The sequence below is a fragment of the Hypanus sabinus genome, chromosome 9 (genome assembly GCF_030144855.1).
Source record: "Hypanus sabinus isolate sHypSab1 chromosome 9, sHypSab1.hap1, whole genome shotgun sequence".
NCBI classification, from domain to species: Eukaryota; Metazoa; Chordata; class Chondrichthyes; order Myliobatiformes; family Dasyatidae; genus Hypanus; species Hypanus sabinus.
In genome coordinates this window covers 75,210,701-75,226,437 of record NC_082714.1, presented here as the reverse complement: position 1 = coordinate 75,226,437, position 15,737 = coordinate 75,210,701, and the positions used below count along the sequence as shown (strand labels likewise).

The 15,737-nt window shown below is 44.5% G+C and overlaps 2 non-coding genes across 2 annotated transcripts; both read right to left on the bottom strand.

Moving 5' to 3' along the window:
* Window positions 1-10,262: 10,262 nt before the first annotated feature.
* On the bottom strand, window positions 10,263-10,335 carry trnav-aac (transfer RNA valine (anticodon AAC)). The gene has a single exon. It is a non-coding gene; the product is annotated as a tRNA-Val (tRNA).
* A 1,397-nt stretch (window positions 10,336-11,732) lies between these two features.
* On the bottom strand, window positions 11,733-11,805 carry trnav-aac (transfer RNA valine (anticodon AAC)). The gene has a single exon. It is a non-coding gene; the product is annotated as a tRNA-Val (tRNA).
* Between the last annotated feature and the right edge of the window lie 3,932 nt (window positions 11,806-15,737).

Here is a 15,737-nt window from a genome sequence, read left to right as displayed (position 1 = left end):
TTGAGTTTTTACGGCAGTTGGCATCCACACTGTTGCATTACTGCCATCTTCAGGATTTTCTGTCCCTCGTTGTCCATTCAATTGACTGCTTAAGGACGTCTTTCCAGTCCTGTCGCCCTTAAAAAACTAAACGACCATTTCCTTCCCTGATCACTCTCCCCACATTCCAATAAACCTTTAATACTGTTCTCTACCAGTCCTATTTTGTGTAATTGTTTCATTTGTTGTCTTTCCTGTGCAAATGTCCTGCATGAAATACGGATATTCTCTACTGTTTCAATCTCCTGACATAAATTTCAATGATGGCCAGAGTACCATTAAGGTTGCTCTGCCCAATTCTCAGTCTACTTATAATTACCTGCTCCTTCCGCTTGACTCCCCCTACTCCTTCCCATATCTACTCTGTTCTGAATTGAATGTAAATGTCTTCCTTGAAACTGGCTCCCGCTGAGTCCAGATGAGGATGTAGTAATGCATCAGACGTTTAAAAATTCGCCTACCGTCTTTTGACTTAATTCATGTTTGTGTGAAATGGAGTTTGCAACGCGAAGAAAAAATATACGCTTTCAAAATTGCCTATTATGGCGGATACTGAGAAAATGGGGACAGAAAGGAAGATGCAGGCAGGTGCTCGAGAGGGAGACAACTTCAATGTAGGTTGCACGAGAGATTCAGACACTCAGATTACATAGCGATGGTAATTCTGTTCATCACATGTGCGCCGTATTGAACCGGTCCTGCTCACTTCCCGCCTGCGATGGGCAAACAAAATTGACCGAGTAGTTGCAAAGCACAAAATATACCTTGGTGCAGCAGTTGTCCGCTTGAGTAGTAACCTTCAGTACACACGTTCTTACTGAGAAACTGGTGCCACGAGTAATATTTACGTTATTTGCTCTAACGAACTGTAAAGTATGGCGTGAAATTTGACCGTGATAACCTCTGCAGTATAAAATATACTGGAATTTTAAAAGACAAGACCAGTTTACGCAGAATGTGGAAACTTGCTGGGCGTTGAAAAGTAAATGGAAAGATACCGTTTCCCTGAATCTGTCGGCTGTGGGAGAAAGTGGAATATGGTGAAATGTTTCATCGTGTTTCTCACCGATCCAGATTGTGAATTCCTGTCACAATATGCACACAATAGTGGAGCAACTCCTCTGGTCATGCAGCATCCGGACAGAGGAATTCGCCGTCAATGATTTGGAAGAAGACCCTTTATCCGTGCAAAAATCTGGCGAACTTGTTCATCACCGCTCCACTAAATCCGCCGGTGGGGTTGACGGCGCGTTAAGGGAATGGATCAGAGGAACTACACAATCACCGTATATTTTCAGTGCGGATTAGAAGACAGCCTCAAGGCTGGCCGGGTGCTAAAGTTCCTCAAGTCATGCCGTGGAAATCATAATTAGCCGCATTCCAGAGAGCTCAGTATCAGTGTAATTAATGTAACGATCAAGTGTCTTGGCATGAAATGCAAATTGTCTATTCTCTTCCGTAGATGCCGTCTGACTTGTCAATTTGTCGACATGTTTCCATCATTTGCCGATTTTCTTGTGTTGCGTTCCTCCAGCACTTTGTGTTTCTTGCTACATACAAACTGGGCAGGACCAAAGGATGGGGTACGGTTTTGAGTTAAATTCCAGTCAGGAATTGTAACAAAGATTAAGTGGTGTCAGAAAAATGCGCCCTACTACCTTCGGATGGTCTGAGTCAGAAAAGGAAAAGAGTTTCCCAGCGCTGCTCGGGCAGAGATAGGTCGCTCTCCTACGGCAACACCTGCGTGACAAGTCAGGGAATGGCGATTATTGCAAGTAACGGCCCTTCAATAAAGTAAGTTCACCTTGAAAGCTAAAGGCGGCTCTGCGAGATCCAAACCACATTCTCCTTTTCTCTGGACAGACTTCTTGACCAGTTAAGCTACATGGCATTGGCACCGTCCTCGAGCTGTATTGACGAGATGGAACTGGTTCTGTACCGTCTGACTGATGGTGTTGCTTCAAATTCTGCTAAGTTTTTAAAATTCAGTATTCTATTTAATTTGAAATGTTGCATAACCGTGATCAGGGACGGATTCTCCTTAGTGTAATGTCCTCTGATAGCGATGGAATTGCTTCAGCTTCTGCTAATTTCTTCAAATTCATTATTCCATCTGATATACATAAAGAATATACACAAATGATCTGGATGATGGGGTGGTAAATTGGATTAGTAAGTATGCCGATGATACTAAGGTAGGAGGTGTTGTGGATAATGAGGTGGGTTTTCAAAGCTTGCAGGGAGATTTATGCCGGTTAGAAGAATGGGCTGAACGTTGACAGATGGAGTTTAATGCTGAGAAGTGTGAGGTTCTACATTTTGGGAAGAATAATCCAAATAGAACATACAGGGTAAATGGTAGGGCATTGAGGAATGCAGAGGGATCTAGGAATAACAGTGCATAGTTCCCTGAAGGTGGAGTCTCATGTAAATAGGGTGGTGAAGAAGACTTTTGGAACGCTGGCCTTTATAAATCAAAGCATTGAGTACAGAAGTTGGAATGCAATGTTAAAATTGTACAAGGCATTGGTAAGGCCAAATTTAGAATATTGTGTGCAGTTCTGGTTACCATATTATAAGAAAGATATCAATAAATTAGAGAGAGTGCAGAGACGATTTACTAAGATGTTACCTGGGTTTCAGCACTTAAGTTACAGAGAAACGTTGAACAAGTTAGGTCTCTATTCATTGGAGCATAGAAGGTTGAGGGGGGATTTGATTGAGGTATTTAAAATTTTGAGAGGGATAGATAGAGTTGACGTGAATAGGCTGTTTCCATTGAGAGTAGGGGAGATTCAAACGAGAGGACATGATTTGAGAGTTAGGGGGCAGAAGTGTAAGGGAAACACGAGGGGGAATTTCTTTACTCACAGAGTGATAGCTGTGTGGAATGAGCTTCCTGTAGAAGTAGCAGAGGCCAATTCGGTTGTGTCATTTAAGGTAAAATTGGATAGGTATATGGACAGGAAAGGAGTGGAGGGTTATGGGCTGAGTGTGGGTAGGTGGGACTAGGTGAGATTAAGAGTTCGGCACGGACTAGGAGGGCCGAGATGGCCTGTTTCCGTGCTGTGATTGTTATATGGTTATATGATATGAAATGTTGCATAACCTTGTTCAAAATCCGATTTAGTGCAATGTTCTCCTGATTTGCAAAATCCGAATCCGAATCCTCCTCCCGCCATTTGTAGATCAGTGAAGACAGGTGCTAGAAGGCACGTAAAGAGGGGAAGATTGGAGACGAAATTACAAACTGGCCGATGATTGAATCAAACGCCACGTACCTGAGATGAGAAGAGTCGCAGGTCAGAAGCGATCACACTGTGTAACAGAGGGCACGTGTCGCCGTGCATTGTGGTCTCAGATGAGAATGTTATACAATTCTTCTCCTCGCTCCATACATGTTATCTTCCCTCTTATCTGCCTCCTTATACCAGCAGCCGGCTTTAACAAACTTCTTATTATGGTTCGTGGCCCATCTTTTTAAGTCTGATAAACGGTCAGGGCATAAATACTGACTTATCTTTGTCCAGCGTTAAGTGGGCAAGGTTATGCTCAGTTTATAGACGAGTTAAATAAACATGGTTGCGTCCCTTCCAATGATTTGATTTATACAAAAGCATGAGCGAATGTTTCTGCGTCGTTTCGAACCAGGGACCTTCCGCGTGTTAGGCGAACGTGATAACCACTACACTACAGAAACCTTGCAGTTGCCTAGCATGTAGCACATAAGGCAGATACATTACACAGCACACACTTGCAACCTGTGGCAATAAAACACTAACGACTGACTTATATTTCAACATCACCCAGAATATCAATAAAAATGAATGCAAGTATTCATTTCCTTTCGTAATAATCTAAACGAATCTCGACACAACTGAAACTGGCTCCCGCAGAGTTCAGATGAGGATGGAGAAATGAACCACGTATTTCAAAATCCGCCTATTGTCCTGTGACTTCATTCATGTGTTTGCGTCAAATAGAGTTCTCAATGCGGAGGAAAAATTGTCAAAATTGCCCATAACGGCCGATACTGAGAAAGTGGGGAAATGAATGCAGATGCAGACAGGCGCCCGAGACGGGAAAGGCTTCAGAGTAGAATGAACCAGAAATTCAGACATAGAGCGTACATAGCGATGGCAATTCTGTTCATCCCATGTGCACCATTTTAAATGGTCTTGCCGTTCATCCCGCCTGTTGCTTGCAAAGTACAAAAAATAACTTGGGCAGCAGGTTTCCCTTTCAGTAGTAGTATACACGTCCTTACTGAGAAACTGGAGCACGACTAATATTTACGTTACCGTCCTCCATCGAACTGGGATCTATTGGAGTGTAACGTGACCGAGATAACGACTGTCGTATTAAAACTGCTGGGGTGTCAAAAACAAGACCATTTTACAGAGAACGTGGAAGCTTGCTGGGCGCTGAAGAGGAAATCGAATGATACCATTTCAGTGAATGTCGTCTGTGAGAGAAAACGGAATCTGGTGAAATGTTTCTCTCCGATCCATCTTGTGAATTCTTGTCACAATACACACACGAATGTGGACTAACTCCTCTGGTCATGCAGCAGCGAGAGAGAGGAATTCGCCGGCAATGTTTTGGGAGAAGAACCTTTATCCCTGCAACGATCTGGCGAACCTGTTCATGACCCCTCCACTGAATCCATTGGTGGTGCTGACGGCGCTTTAAGGAAAGGGATCAGAGGAACGACACACTCACCGTAATTTTTCAGTGCGGATTGGGAGACAGTTTCAAACAAGCAGGCCGGGGACTGAGGTTCCTGAGGCCCAGCTGGTGAATTATAAGTAGCCGCCACCCTGCATTCCAGAGATCTCAGTATCAGTGTAAATAAAGTATCGATCAAATGTCTTGGCATGAATTGTCACTCCAGCACGTTGTCTTTCTTGTTAGTTACAAACTAGGCGGAACGAACGGGGGTCGGGTGAGGGGATGCGTTTTTGAGTTAAATTCAATTTGCGGATTATAATGGAGATTAAGTCATGTCAGAAAAATACTGGCTGCCATAATCGGATGGACTGAGTCAGAAAAGGAAAAGAGGTTCCCTGCGCTGATGAGGCAGGGATAGGTCACCTCCCTACGGCAACACCAGTGTGACAAATCAGGGAATGGTGATTGTTGCATGGAACCCCCTAAAAATGAGGTTCCCTCTATAAACTAACAGCGACTCTGGGGGTTCCAAACCGCCGTCTACGATTCACTGGACAGACGTCTTGATCAGTTATGCTACCTGGCATTCGCACCGTCCTCGAGCTGTACTGATGAGATGAAACTTGCTCTGATCCTCCGATAGAGATGGAATTGCTTCCGCTTCTGCTAATTTCCTCGAATTCCTTATTTCATCTGACGTGAAAAGTTGCATAACCCTGTTCAGAGACTGATTCCTCCCAGTGGAATTTACTCCTGATTTGCTAAATAGTGCATTTGCAACATCCGAATCCTTCTCCTGCCATTTGACGATCAGTTACGCCAGCTACTAGAAGGCACATAGATAGGGGAAGGTTGGGGTTGAAATGACAAAATGGCTGGTGAGTGAATCGATTGTACGTACCTGTGATGAGAAGAGTCGTAGCTCAGCAGATATCACAGTGGGGGACAGTATGAGTGTGTCCCAGTGTCAGTGGTCTGAGACGAGACTTTTGCACAATTCTTCTCCACGCTCCCTACACCTTACATTCGCTCTCATCTCCTCCTATCACAGGTCAGCGTGTAGACACATTTACCAAACTTCTTATTTTGTTTCGTGGCGCTTCTTCTCTAGTCCTGATGAACGGTCACGGCATAAATGCTGACAAATCTTCCTCCAGCGTCTGGATGAGCGGATGCTTTTCATTATAGAACGAGTAACAGAACTACTTCTCAAGACCACAAGACACCAGAGCAGAAGTAGGCTGGGCCCATGCCCTTTGATGCCCTGGCTAATCAGGAACATTTCTATCTTTCCCTGAAATACACTAGATGACTTGACCTCCATAGCCGCTCGTAGCAACAAATTCCACGGATTTACCACCCTGACAAATTAAATTTCTCCGCATCTCTGTTTTAAATGCGCGTTCTTCAATCATGAAATCGTGAATTCCTGTCCTTGGCTACACTATCATGCAAAATAACTTTGCCATATCTAATCTCTTCTGGCCTTTTAACATTCGAAGTGTTTGTATGAGATACCCCATTTTATTCTTCTGAACTCCAGGGAATACAGTCCAAGTGTTTCCAAACGTTCCTCATACGTTTACCGTTTCATTCCTAGAATCATTCCCGCCAATCTTCTCTGAACCCTCTCCAATGTTAATATATCTTTTTTCTAAAATAAGCAGCCTAAAACTGCACACAATACACCGTGTGGTCTCACGAGGGCCTTATTGAGCCTCAATATCACATGTCTGCTCTTATCTTCTATACCTCTAGAAATGAATGCTAACATTGCTTTCTCCTTTCATAGCCGACTCAACCTGGAGGTTAACTTTTAAGGTGCCCTGCACAAGGACTCCCAAGTCGCTTTCCATCCCTGTATTTTGGATCTTTACCCCTCTAAATAATAGTCGACCCGTTTATTTCCTCCACGAAAGTGCATGACTATACACCTTCCAACAGTCTATTTCATTTGCCACTTCTTTGTCCATTCCCCTAAACTATCTGCGTTTCTCTGCTGGGTCTCTGTTTCCTCAACACTACCCGCTCCTCTACCTATTTTTGCATAATCGACGAACAAGTCCATTAATCCCCTAGTCCAAAGCATTGACATACATCGTAAAAAGCACCGGTCGCAACACCGGCCCCTGTGGAACTGCACTGGTAACTGGCAGCCAGCCAGAATAAGATCCCTGTATTTCCACTCTCAGTTTTCTGCCGATCAGCAAATGTTTCACACATGCTGAATACTCCGCTGTTATTCCATCGGCTCTTATCTTGCTAAGCAGCCTCATGTGCGGCACCTTACAAAAGGCCTTCCGAAATTCCAAGTAAAGAACATCCGCTGCATCTCTTTTGTCTACCCTGCCCATAACCGCCTCAAAAGATTGCAGTAGGTTAGTCAGGCAGGAGTTTCTTTTCAAGAAACCATGCCGGCTTTGGCCTAACTTGTCATGTGCCTCCAGGTGCTCCATAATCCCAATGGATTCCAAAATGTTCCTGAACACTGATGTCAGACTAACAGGTCTATAGTGTCCTTTCAGCTGCCTCACACCCTTCCTAAATAGCGAAACAACATTTGCAATTTTCCAGCCATCTGGTACAATGCCAGAATCTAACGATTCTTGAAAGATTATTGTGAATGCTTCTGCAAACTCTCCAGCTACTCCCTTCAGAATCCGAGAGTCAATTCCACCAGCTCCAGGAGATTTATCCACCCTCAGACTATTAATCTTCCCGAGCACCTTCTCAGTCGTAATTTTCACTGCACATACTTTACTTCACTGATACTCTTGAATATATAGTATACTGCAGAGGACTTCCACTGTAAAGACCAATAGAAAATACACATTGAGTTCCTCTGCCGTCTCAGCGTCGCTCATTATAATATCTCTAGCGCCATTTTCTATTGATCCCATATCTATCCGCAACTCTCTTTTACCCTTTCTATACATAAGATTCAAGATTCAAAAACTTCATTGCCATTCTAACCGTACATCAGCTCTGCAGGGCAGAATGAGAGCGTTTTGCAGGAGCAGTGTAATCATTACATAACAAACGCAACACTAAATAGTAAACATAACAATAAATAGTAAAACACAACAGCCACATGTCTGTTAAAAACAGGTTATAAGTGTCCAGTGCAAGTTAAAAGTGTCCAAAGCAGAGTCAGGTAGAACAGCTATTTAGCAGTCTGACAGCCTGTGGCAGGAAGCTGTTTAGTAGCCTTGTGGTTTTAGTTTTGATGCTTCTGTAACGTATACCTGATGGCAGAAGAGCAGACAGTTCATGGAGAGGGTGTGAGGGGTTTTTAATGATGTATTGTGTCTTCTGGAGGCATCGACTCTGAAAGAGGTCTGAAATAAAAAAAACTTTTACTATCTTCTTTGATATTAGTCACCAGCTTCTTTTCATAATTCATCTGTTTCTTCCGGATGCCCTTCTTAATTTCCTTCTGCAAGTTTTTAGAAGCTTTCCCCTATCTTCCAACTATCATTGGTTTCCTTGTATGCCTCTGTTTTGCATTTACTTTGGGTCTGACTTCACTTGTCAGCCACGGTAGTGTCCTTCTTCTATTTGAAAATTTCTTATTAAATGAAATATATCTGTCTTGCAGGTCCCTCATTTTTCGCAGAAACCCCAGCCATTGCTGCTGTGCTGTCCTTCCTGCTCGTGTTCCTTTCCAGTAAACTTTGGCCATTTATTGTAATTTCCTTTAATCCACTGAAATACCGAAACATTGGAATTTAGTTTCTCCGTCTCAAATTTCAAAGTGAACTCGATGATAATATGATCACTGCTCCTTAACCGAGTGCAGTTCCACAGGGGTCGGTGTTGCGGCCGCTACTTTTTACGATGTATGTAAACGCTTTGGGCTATGGGATTAATGGACTTGTTCGTCGATGATACAAAGATAGGTGGAGGAGCGGGTAGTGTTGAGGAAATGTGATCACTGTTCCTTAACCCTAAGCACTCTTATCACCTCCGGATCATTGCACAACACCCAATCCTGCACAGTCGATCGCCTAGTGGGCTCATCAACAAGCTTTTCTAAAAAGCCATCCCTCAGACATTCTACAAATTCTCTCTCTTGAGGTCCAGTACAGGCCTGCTTTTCCCAATCCACTTTCATGTTAAAATCTCCAACGATTATCATAACATTGCCGTTCTGACACGCTCTAAGTATATCCTGCTGTAATTTGTAATCTACACCCAGGCTGCTGTCTGGAGGCCTGTATAGAACTGGCATTAGGATCCTTTTACCCTTGTCATTTTTTAAGTCAGCTCATAGGGACTCTGCACCTTCCAATGCAATGTAATACCTTTCTAATGATTTAATATTGTTATTATACACAGGGCCAGACCACCCCCTCTGCCTACTAACCTATCTTTCCAATGCACCGTATATCCTTGGACATGCAGCCATCCTTTAGCCAAGTTTCAGAGATGGCCACAACGTCGTGCTTTCCAATCTGTAGCTGAATTTCAAGATCGCACGTTTTATTTCTTTTGCTGCATACGTTCAAATATAAAACTTTCTGTCCAGTGTTAGTTGCTTTCTGTTTTAACTGCAACATGCCTCTGTTTCCTGTAAATCATCCCACCAGATGTGATTATGTCTCATGTCCTGCCTGTCCTTCATCATCTCTGTGGCACGCTATCTTTGATTTAATCCATTTCCCCCTTCCTCAGCCCTATCACTCCGGCTTCCTGCCAAATACGTTTTAACCCTCCCTAACAGCTCTATTAATCATGCCTGCTAGGATATCAAACCGCTTGGATTCAGATGTAACCTGCCCTTTTTGTACATATAATACCTTCCGAAGAAGAGACCCCAGGGATCCAGGAAACTGAAGCCCTGCCCCTTACACCGCTCTCTCGGCCACGCATTAATATGCCTGATCATATCATACAAGCTTTTCAGCATCCTACCCAATTTCCCGAAATCTCACTTAAGGCCTCTTCCCTTTTTCTCCCAATGTCATCGGTACCAACCTGACCCAAGGCTTCTGGTTCTTCACCCTCTGCCTTCAGAATACTCTGCAGCCGATCCGAGATATCCCCTACCCTGGCACTTGGGTGGCAACACACCATGCGAGTATCTCTATCACGCTGATAGATCCTCCTGTCTGTTCCCCTGAATATTGCGGAAGACTGGGGATGAAATGACAAACTGGGTGCTGAGTTAATCGAATGCACGTACCTGGGATGAGAAGAGTCGCAGTTCAGAAGAGATCACAGCGTGGGACAGAGTGTCTCACCGCTAACAGCGTCTCAGCTGAGAAATTTACACAATTCCACTCAAGGCTCCCTACATCATTCTTTCCCTCTCAATTGTCTCTGGCTATCACCTGCCAGCGTGTACACACCTTCAGCAATCTTCTCATTCTGGTTCGTGCCCCTTCTTTTCCAGTCCTAATGAATGGTCAGGACATAAATGTTAACTGCTCTGTCTTCAGCGTTTAGGGGGTGAGGGGATGTTTTGTTTATTTAACGAGTAACGGAAGTACGCCATTGAATAAACGTGTGGTTGCGTCCTTTCGAAGGACTTATACAAAACCATGACAAAATGTTTCTGCCTGGTTTCGAACCAGACACCTTTCGCGTGTTAGACGAGCGTGATAACCACTACACTACAGAAACACTACGGTGGCCTAGCTAGCCTTTACCGCATACACCTGATAGGAATGGACTTATACAAAGCATTCACTTCCAACTAATAGAAACTCGACAGCAACGACTGAATTATATACTAAAATCAGATATCATATCAATTAAAAATGGAGGTCTCATTTAAACATCTAACAATCTTCACGAATCCCGCGCCTACTGTAACTGGCTCCCGCTGACTCCAGTTGGGGCTGTAGGAACGCACCGCGTATTTCAAAATCAGCGTGTCGCGCTTTCGCTTCCATCATGTTTGGTGCAAATTGAGTTTTCAACGCGAAGAAAACAAATAATTACAAAATTGTCAATAACGGCAGATACTGAGAAAATGGGGGCAGAAACGAAGATGGAGACAGGGCCTGAGAGGGGGAAGGCCGTTAGCTTTCAGTAATCACGCTTTTACTGACTAACTGGGCCACGAGCAATATTTACTTTGCCGTCCTCTATCGAACCTGGAACCATGGGCGTCTAATCTGACCGCGATAACCATTGCCGTATAAAAACCGCTGGGGTGTAAAAAAACAAGACCAATTTACATATGTAAAGCGCTGTAAGATTTCACTGCCAATGCAATGGCTTCTTTGTAATGTTCTCTTCTGAGGTAACGGTTTCGCTGCAGCAGCATGGTTGATGGCTGGAGATAACAGGATGCATATTAGACAGTAACAGATTGCTGCTGTGCCTTGTGAGGCTGGATAGATGTTTTTTCGCGGTCTTTGTCGAGGAGAAATCAAGAGGGAATACGCGTGTGGAGAGAGCTGGTAGACAACCGGAAGGCGTGGACTGGGATCTGAGATCCGAAAGTCGTCGACGCTCGGACGAGACCGATGGTGGAAGAAGGATGGTGTGAGGTCCAGCGTGACTTTGACTTGACTTGGGGCCTTGTTTTATATTCATGTCAGGATACATAAAGTCAATCATTTAATTGCATATGGTGTACTGTCTGATATTTTGCGTTGTGTGTTTGTAACTGGGGATACATTACACAACATTCACACAAACGCAGTTACGCAGTTTGGCGGGGCCGAAGGCCGAGTGCCCCGCTGCATTCCAGAGATCTCAGTATCAGTGTAAATAAAGTAGGGAGCAAGTGTCTTGGCATGAATTGTCAATTGTTCATTCTCCTCCGGAGATGCCGTCTGACTTGTTGATTACATTTCCACTATTTGCGGAATTTCCTGTGTTGTTGAGTTCCTCTAGCACTGTTTTTAACATACAAACTTCTATTTCTGCTCCGTACCCCATCTTTTCTACTCCTGTTAAACGGTCACGACAGAAATGCTGACTTCTCTTTGTCCAGCGTTTTCTGGGTGCGGTCATGCTCAGTTTGCGTCCCTTTCCAGAGATTTGATTTATGCAAAAATATGAGAAAATGTTTCTGCCTGGTTTCGAACCAGGGACCTTTCGCGTGTTAGGCGAACGTGATAACCACTACACTACAGAAACGCTACGGCTGCGTATCATGTACCACATGCAGGGGATACAAATGGACCTATACTAAACATTCTTTATCCGAGCAACGATCTGTCGAACCGTTAACCACCGCACCACAGAATCCGTCGGTGGTTTTGACAGCGCCTGAAGAGAAGAGATCAGTGGTACAACAAACTCACCGTATATTTTCAATATGGGTGCGAGGTAGTTTTAAACAAGCAGTCCGGTGCTGAAGTTCATCAAGCTAAGCCGGTGAAACAGAACGAACAGAACAGAAACAGCCCCGCTGCGATTCAGAGACCTCAGTATCAGTGTAAAGAAACTATCAAACAAGTGTCTTGGTATGATTTGTGAGTTGTTCATTTTCCTCCGGAGATGCCGTCTGACATCTTGAATTCCCCTCACGTTTCCACCATTTGCGGAATTTCTTGTTTTCTTGAGTTCCTCCAGCACTTTGTGTTTCTTGCTACATACAAACTAGGCGGTACAAACTGAGGTGTGGGGAGGGGATGCAGCTGTGACTTAAATTCCATAGTGAATATAACGAAGAATAAGTCGTGACAATCCTCATGAAGCCGCCAGAACTGAAACTGGCTCCTGCTGAGTCCATATGAGGATGTACAAAAATTCCTCGTATCGTCCTGTGACTTCACTCGTGTGTGCGAAATAGAGTTTTCAACGCGAAGAAAGTAAATAAACACAATCAAATTGTCAACAACGGCCGTTACTGAGAAAATGGGGGAAAGGCGAAGATACAGACAGCCGCCCCAGAAGGCGAAAGCTTCAACGTAGACTGAACGAGAGATTCAGTCACAGAGTAAATAGCGGTGGTAATTCTGTTCATATCATATGCGCCGTATTGAACTGTTCCTGCCGTTACGTTGCCGTCCTCTATCGAATTGGGAACTATTGTCGTGTAATGTCACTTTGATAACCAGCGCACTATAAAAATCACCGGTGTGTAAAAAACAAGACCTATTTACACAGAGCGTGGAAACTTTCTGGGCGTTGAAGAGTAAGGGGAAGAATGCCATTTCAGTGAATCTGCCGACTGTGAGAAAAAGAGGAATCTGGTGGAATGTTTCAACGTGTTACTCCCCGATCCAGATTACGAAATCTTGTGAATTGCGAATTCCTGTCACAATACGCACACAATAGTGGAGTAACTCCTCTGGTCATCCAAGATCCTCCTTATCTTTGTTCTATATGTCGTTTCTCAAATTTGAGGCTGTGCCCTCTACTTATGGATGCCTTCACGAAATAAAGCATTCTGTCCACATGCATCCATCTTGCCTTTTTTTTCGAGATCACCCGTATTCTTCTAAATTACTGTGAATACAGGCCCAAAGCTGCCAAACTCTCCTCATATGTTCGTCCCTTCAATCCTGGAAACATTCTCGTGAACTCCTCTGTACTCTCACCAATGATGACACATCCTTCCTGAGATATTGAGCCCTAAAATGTTCACAATACTGCAGCCTGAGTAGTGTCTCATAAAGGTTGGGCGTTATCTGATGCTTTTATATTCTATTCCCTTTGAAATGAAAGCCAACCTTGTATTTACCTTCTTTACCACAGACTCAAACTGTAAATTTAACTTCTGGGAGTCTTGCAAGAAGATCCACGCACCTTTTATGCTGACATTTTCTCCCCATTTAGATTATAGTCTGCACTATTTCTCTATTTACCAAAGTGCATAATATCGTGCATTTCTGAACACTGTATTCCACCAGCTACCTGTTTGCCCATGCTTCCAATTTGTCGAAATTTAGCTGTGATCGCATTGCTTCCTCAACACTGACTGCCCACAAACCTATCTGCATATCATCCGAACACTGTGCCACAAAGGCATCAATTCTGTTTTTTAATGCTTTAATGCTGAGTTTAATGCTGAGAAGGGTGAGGTTCTACATTTTGGCAGGAATAATCCAAATAGAACATACAGGGTAAATGGTACGGCATTGAGGAATGCAGTGGAACAGAGAGATCTAGGAATAACAGTGCATAGTTCCCTGAAGGTGGAGTCTCATGTAGATAGGGTGGTGAAGAAGGCTTTTGGAACGCTGGCCTTTATAAATCAAAGCATTGAGTACAGAAGTTAGGATGTAATGTTAAAATTGTACAAGGCATTGGTAAGGCCAAATTTAGAATATTGTGTGCAGTTCTGGTCACCGAATTATAGGAAAGATATCAATAAATTAGAGAGAGTGCAGAGACGATTAACTAGGATGCTACCTGGGTTTCAGCACTTAAGTTACAGAGAAACGTTGAACAAGTTAGGTCTCTATTCATTGGAGCGTAGAAGGTTGAGGGGGGATTTGATCGAGGTATTTAAAATTTTGAGAGGGATAGATAGAGTTGACGTGAATAGGCTGTTTCCATTGAGAGTAGTGGAAATTCAAACGAGAGGACAAGATTTGAGAGTTAGGGGGCAGAAGTTTAAGGGAAACACGAGGGGGTATTTCTTTACTCAGAGAGTGATAGCTGTGTGGAATGAGCTTCCTGTGGACGTAGTAGAGGCCAGTTCAGTTGTGTCATTTAAGGTAAAATTGGATAGGTATATGGACAGGAAAGGAGTGGAGGGTTATGGGCTGAGTGCGGGTAGGTGGGACTAGGTGAGATTAAGAATTCGGCACGGACTAGGAGGGCCAAGATGGCCTGTTTCCGTGCTGTGATTGTTATATGGTTATATGAATCATTAACAAACAATATGTAAAGTAATGATCCCAATACTGACCCTTGAGGAAAACCACTAGTCACTGGCAGACAACCAGAAAAGCCCCTTTTATTGCCATTCGCTGCCTCCTGCTTTTCAGCACAGGTTTTCCTGCAAAGCCATAGAATTTTATCCTGTTAAGCAGCCTCATTTGTGCCAACTTGTTAAACGCTTCTGAAAATCCAAGAAAGTTACACCCCTGCCTATCCTTTGTCCACCCTACTTGTGTCATACGGTGGGCGATGGGAACGGACCCAAATGCAAGACACAGACACTGAACTACCAGGAACAGGACTAGGCGAGAGAAGGAAGCAAGGAAAGTGGGGAAGAAACGACGCTGGACCTGACACAGGCCCTGGACGAGAGAACAATTCTGGGCGTGGGCTAGGACTTGACTAGGATAGCGGTACCAGGACATGGAACTGGTAACTAGAAGCCTGGGCTTGGACTCCGAGCCAGAGACTGGACAGATGGGGGCGCGGCACTGCCGATCAGAGATTGTATCACTACTGCAGAAAAGGAGGAAGTCATGAAGTCATACAGGACGAGGAGAGACAACAGGACTGGACGTGAGACTCCTGGACAGGACAAGGGAACCCCAGCGCAGGACGAGGGGACCCCAGCACCGGGCTGGGCAAGGAGCTCCTGCGCTTGGCCGAGGCACATAGAGAAGACGAGAATACAAAGCCGTGGCTTGAACAGGACAAGGTACTTGGACGTGGCTAGGACTGGATGTGACCCCTGAAGCCTTGTCTTGGTCAAGGAAGAGGCAGGAACGCAAGATATTTGGTCGAGGGAGAGACAGGAACATGGAACACAAAGCCGGGACCTACGGGAACAGGATGTAGGCCCAGGACGCATACACAGAAAACAAAGCCGGGACCCCTCCTTGGGTACAGGACGAGGGGCCGGGACTCATTCACAGAGGACGACCAGACGGTTCCCAACACAAGGCAGCGGCAGACGGCCGGACCTAGCTAGCGAAGGCCTGGACACAGACAGTTCTCAACACTAGGTAGCGGCAAACCGCCGGATCTACCAAGCGAAGACGTGGACACAGAAACAGTTCAAAACAACGAAAGACAGTTCCTATCTTGCTTTGGTGGTTGAACTTGACAGCAGTGAAGACAAGGGTTACAGGCAAGGCGAGGCGAGGCAAGGCTCCAGGGGGAAGGTGAAGGAAAGGGATACAGACAGGGGGTTTGGACAGGAACAATCGAGCATCCAG